Source organism: Leptonychotes weddellii, chromosome 11 (genome assembly GCF_054177405.1).
Source record: "Leptonychotes weddellii isolate Sample4059 chromosome 11, ASM5417740v2, whole genome shotgun sequence".
Classification (NCBI taxonomy): Eukaryota; Metazoa; Chordata; class Mammalia; order Carnivora; family Phocidae; genus Leptonychotes; species Leptonychotes weddellii.
Genome location: NC_138379.1, coordinates 16,985,023 through 16,990,985, shown reverse-complemented (window position 1 = coordinate 16,990,985; position 5,963 = coordinate 16,985,023). Strand labels below are relative to the sequence as shown.

Sequence of the window (5,963 nt, the reverse complement as noted above, 5' to 3'; positions counted from 1 at the left end):
GGGGAGTATGGTTATGTCTAGCCAAAAACGGACATTATTTTACTTTATAGGTTTAAGTGACCAAAAGACCTTTTGCTAGACCTTCATTCCAGGCCTTTTGCTAGAATGATCTGGAAAATGGAGCTCTCTTTTCATTGGGATAGATGAGCTTATAAAATAATTGCCAGATGCTGATGGCTGTCTTAATATCATAGCACAGCAGGGAGAGAGCCTGCCTGAGATTGGAATCAAGAGAGAGGAAAGCAAAAATGAAGATAGACCAAGTTCTGTAACACTAACTAGACTCAACCACACTCAAAAAAAATTAAGTTGCCATGCTTTTCAGTTTTGTGAGTTAACTAATTCCATTCTTTGGTTTAAGACAAAGTGAAGTGCTTTTGTTTTCCACTTAAAATTGAAAAAGTCCAGAGGCACCTGGGCAGCTCAGTTAGTTAAGCTTCTTCTGACACTTGATCTCATCTCAGGTCTTGATCTCAGGGTTGTGAGTTCAAGCCCCAGGTTGGGCTTCACTCTGGGCATGGAGCCTACTTAAAAAATAAAATAATAAAATAAAATAAAATAGAAAATGTCCTGATGACTTCAATTTATATTTGACATAGATTTATATTTACTTAAAAATATTTAGAGTTGTGGCTGTGAAGAATATTTGGAGGAGCTCTGCAGTTTCACCAACTCTGCCACAGGAGGGGAAGAGCTGCTAAATGATGGTGATTTGGGAAGAGAACTGGGCTCTGTACACTCTTCTTTCATTTGAGAACTGGCCTGCCCTCAGACAGCTGGTGTTCTCTATTTAGACCATACAATCAGCATAGCAGGAAAGACCCTCTGCCCATATGGTAAGTCTAAAATTTGCCTGTGCTGTCCTTGATTGGAAGATGGTATAAGGGTATTTATTTTAGGATTTAGAGGGGTCTGCTTGCCTAACAGTATAAACCGCAACTCTAATACAAACATTATCATGTTGAAGGTAACATTTTACTCTCTACTTATCTTACTCTGTGTTTATCCCTAAATTAAATCTGAACCCAGGCAGGTAAGAGGAGTGTTATTTTTGATCCCTTCATTCACCCACCAGCTCCCAACGAGATGATATGTATAAAGACACCTAGATGAACAAAACCATTGCATGATTAAGGAATACCAAAGACCTTGCTATGTTTGGAAAATATAGGACACAGTGGGAGAATGGAGGAATTGGGAGTAGGTATGTAGGCTGGGGTCAAATGATCCAGGGCCTTGTGAGCTATCAAAGCCGTTGGAACTCTGTTGTATATTCAATGTGGAGCCATCGAAGGATTTTAAATAGTGACAGTTAGATATTTTCCAAAGATTACTCCAGCTTGAATGTGAAAAATGAAATGGAGGGCAAAGGAAAAAAGGCAGAGCAACAGTATAAAGAGCTGGTGCCCTCACCGAGGTAAGTGTCCGGAAGGCAGCACCACGGACACAGCATCTAGCCCAACGCCCAGCATCCCAATGGCCTCAGTGTGTGTGTATGTGTGTGTGTGTGTGAGAGAGAGCCCAATGCCCAACATCCCAATGGCCTCGTGTGTGTGTGTGTGTGAGAGAGAGAGCCCAATGCCCAACATCCCAATGGCCTCCGTGTGTGTGTGTGTGTGTGTGTGAGAGAGAGCCCAACGCCCAACATCCCAATGGCCTCTGTGTGTGTGTGTGTGAGTCAGTAAAAGAATAAATCATCCAGATAAGAAAGAATGAGAGAGAGAAATAGAGTACAGTAACAGTAAGCCTGACATTAGAGGTGGATCAGAAACTCCTAGGCTTAAGAGCTCTGTTTTTCATGTTTGCTGGTTCATGAGTCATAGTTGAAACCATAGGCATGGGTTAAATTTCATAAGGAAAAATTATTCAGCTAACATTTATTGAGATCCTTTGTTATGCCAAATGCCATTCTGGGTGGTGGATCTTGTTTTAGGATGTAGGCCATGACTTCCATCATTTAATGAGCAAACAGAGAAAAAGGGGAACTCAATGAAGCCTGAGCTGGAATTATCAGAAAACCAGGAGGAGGAGCTGTGGAGGATGGTGCTTCGAAAGTCCATGGAGGAAAAGTTTCAAGAATTTTAGGAGTCATTAAGACTCTTAATCATTAAGAGTGTCAAGTATCACAAAGGAATTAATAACTTAGTAAATAAAAATTGTCCTTTGGATTGGTTAGGAAGTCAATGATATTCCAAAGTAGAGTGGCAAATTATGGGGAAAAAAAAAAGGTCAAGGGAACATGGATGAAGAAACAATGAAAATTTCTTGGAAGAAGAAACTTTAAAAAGGGGTGTATTTTTATGAGCCTTGATGTTTGAATAGGAGCTCATTTGGAAAACAGAGGGAGAAAACAATCAGAGCCACATAGAGTTGCAGCCAGATAAGGAGAAACTTCTTAACCATTTAGGTGTTATATATATGTGGGCTGAATTTTAAGACCAAGAATGGGACAGACCTCTCTCCTACCTAGAAAGTAGCTCAGGAGTGCCAGGACCAAATAAAATGGTAATCTCTGCCTCATTTTCCTCATCTGTAAAATGGGATACTAATAGCCCTCATCTCACGGGTGGTTGTGCAGATAGAACTGATGGATGTAAAGCACTCAGAACATTGCCTGGGTTACAGTAAATATCCTATAAGTGTTAGCTGTTACTGCTGTTCTAATTATTACTATTATTATTATTATTATTATTAAGTTAATGTCTAGAAGCTCTCTTGGGCATTAACAAACCTGAATAATTTCCACTTCCAGAGGTATCAACCATATCATCTATATTTTGTCTATTTTATATGTTTCCATACATAGAAGGCATACATTTTATAAAAACTAAGGTGCTATGATGTATGATTCATGTCATTTTTTAAGAATATAATGGCATCTGAGAATGGCTTAATGATTTGTTTTTTTAGTTCTCAGTATTTAGAGAAATTTTAGATTTTAATACAAAGAGGTAGAATTTTATAATAAGCCAGAATATATGAAATTAATAATGGGCTTTTATACTGTACCCTAAGCACTACAGATTCTAACTATAAAGCCTATAATTTTCCCATTTTACGTTTCATTAATTCAGAGAAAGACAGATTGTGAGGGTAGAATGCATAATGGGTCTGACATGAATCTAATCAACATGTGTTGTTATCTGGAGGAACAAAAAGAAAAATAATGTAAGTCACTTTAAATGATTTCTGTTGGCTGTGTATTCTTAACTGGCAAGCTCCATCTCTGCAACCAACTAGTTCTGTGACCTTGGGAAAGTTACAGGACTTCTCTGTGTTTAATAATAAGTTTGAGATATTACTGGACCATCACATCATGGAATCTTCTTCAGGGCACCATTAAAACAACAATAACAACTCTCAAAGCAGGTGTTCATTACCAGTCCACTGACAATCCCTGCCACATTCTGTCTGAAGGCCAGGGACAAAATCACACCAGGTGGCATCTGATCCAGTTAAAACATACACAGTAGCTCAGTAAGTGCTCAACACTGAAAGGTTTTAGGGATACCAAAAGCCTATGGCACCTCCTCTGTCTTTTGACAGAGGTGTCCTTGATTTTATCTTTACTGAAAGCAGAGTGTATGGATAATGAGTCTCAAAGACTATTCCTTAACCTAGAGCTGAGCAGCTGGTCTTTGGCAGTCTATGTGGATACATATGGATGGAACACCATGTAAATATCTACAACTACTTGGCAACCCTGGTGGAATCACTGAAACATAGGGCCTGGGACTTAAAAGGATCTCCACAAATGCATGCTAAAAGAATGAATCTATCTGCATGGGGCATGATATACAGACTAGTAAGATCACAGGGTCTTAAACTATTCCAACCTCAGATCAAATACCAGCTCTAACTACTCTAAGTAGATTGTTTGCGAAGACTGCTTCCACCCTCTGAGCCTGTACCCTCATCTGTAAGATGGGAATGATAATACCTGCTCTGGAATATGCAGTGAGGCTGAGATAACATGTTTCTATGGATGTAGGTATGCATGTGTATATAATTTATTTATACCCTGTAATAGCCAAGATCCTAGATTCTAAATTTCAGAAACCAATACCAGCTACTTTAAGCAAAGAGAGGATAGCTTTAGAATTCAGGGATTTAAAGCTAGATTTTAAGTAAAAACAGATATTGCGGATATGTCAAGACTCTTATCTTTGATCTCTTCCTCCTTCTCTGCACCTGCTTTATACCCCTTTCTCTTCTCCTAGAGAATCGCAATTCTGGAGTTTGCATATTATTCTTCCAACCACCTCCAGAATAAAAGTCTCTGAGTCTTAACTTCATTTGCAAATTCATGGGAGAGAGGATCTAAATGTCCTGGTTTCAGTCAGATGTCCACCCTGGGGGCTCAATTTACAGTGACCAGAGGATAGGCTCATGTATTACAAAAGCGACTATTAAGGGGATTGTAGATCAGGTTGGAGCCAGGCTTTCCAGGTGGAGAATCACTGTGAACTGAACAGAAGCACTGTAAACTTAGAGTCAGTCTCTATAAATTGTCCTCCCCAAAGCATTCAGAACAGAAATAAGATATGTAAAGTACCTGACACAATGCCTGGCAAATAGCAGACATTAGATAAGAGGTCATAATTACTATAAAGACGAAATATAAAGATACATCTATGTCTTCATTGAATCAGCTTTCACTGAGCCCCCATGTTATAGTTTCAACATTGGGCTTGTGCTGGACTAGGAAGTGACAAAGGCCCGGGCCATTAAGAAGCCCACTGTCACACAGAACAGGGTGACTACCTTGTTCATCTCTCTTTAGTCCCCAAACATTGTCCTTTAAGAAAAGATTCCTCTTTCCAAGATATGGTAATTCTGGTATGTTTTGCAACTCAAAAGAGATGTTCTTTCTATGCAATTTTCACAGTAAATTAATCTCATCTTTCTAAGCAAGTAAGCATCCTGATTTGGAGCAATTCCAAGCTCGTGGTTCTTTCATAAAAATATCTCAAAGGGCTTTTCAAAGGAGCATTAGTGCTGTGAGACTACTACGAAAACTGAATCAAAGGGGGAACCGAGAGAGAGAGAGAGAGAGAGAGAGAGACAAAGAGAGATTGGGTTAGGGGATATCACATTCCCTTTTCCATCCAATGATAAAACCCCGAATAACTGGAAAGTCTCATGTAATCAGGATTATACATCTACTAGCCATAAAGTATAAAACAAATCACCTGTATCATGTTGTCCAATTGTCACAAATTAAACACAAATACCCAAGATGAAACAGAAAAATCAGAGGTCTTAAAATACAGTAAATATGGAGAAAGAGGAGACAGGAGTGTTCACAGATGTGGTTCTGTGCCAGAGCATAGGGAGATACCACGATCAAGAAGGTGGTTTTCCCAGGGGGAGGCTTATCCATTGCAATCTCGATGTGCTGACCCCTGCAATTTCCCCAAATGTGGGAAACTCAACTGCCTAATTCGTGGTGGTGGGGGCCTGCATCTGTGCTTTCCCCTGATGATTAAATGTTCAAAAAAAAAAAAACACTACAGTAAATAGGGGTTTCTGGCCCTGGCTTCCCCATCTTCTGCATGTATGCCCCTGGATAAGCCTCTTTGTCCTCACTTGTCCTCAGGTTTCTTATGCAAAAAGAAGACGTTGAGTTTTAAATTTGCCACTGTTCCTTTTAATTCTAAACCAGGCATTGTGTTACGTTGGCTGTGAGGGTATCAAGTTCTATTTATTTCTCTTATTTTTGGATAAAATTAATATATACATATGGTGGAGAATTTAAAAAACACAGATGTATGAACGTGATATAAAAAATAAGCCAAACTCTACCCACCAGCCTCTCCTGGATCCAATATTATTGTTTTCAGTTTTATTCTTCAGAGTCTTCTTTCTTTCTCTGCATGCATATATAATTTGTTTTGCAAAAAGGGGGTTTGGATCATGTATAAAGTGTTTATACACTTTGCTTATTTATACCATGAGCATGT

The 5,963-nt window shown here is 39.1% G+C and overlaps 1 non-coding gene across 1 annotated transcript; it reads left to right on the top strand.

Annotated features, from left to right (window-relative positions):
- The first annotated feature begins 5,324 nt into the window (after nt 1–5,324).
- LOC115937783 (U1 spliceosomal RNA) lies at nt 5,325–5,481 on the top strand. The gene has a single exon (XR_004073010.1). It is a non-coding gene; the product is annotated as a U1 spliceosomal RNA (small nuclear RNA).
- The last annotated feature ends 482 nt before the right edge of the window (nt 5,482–5,963 follow it).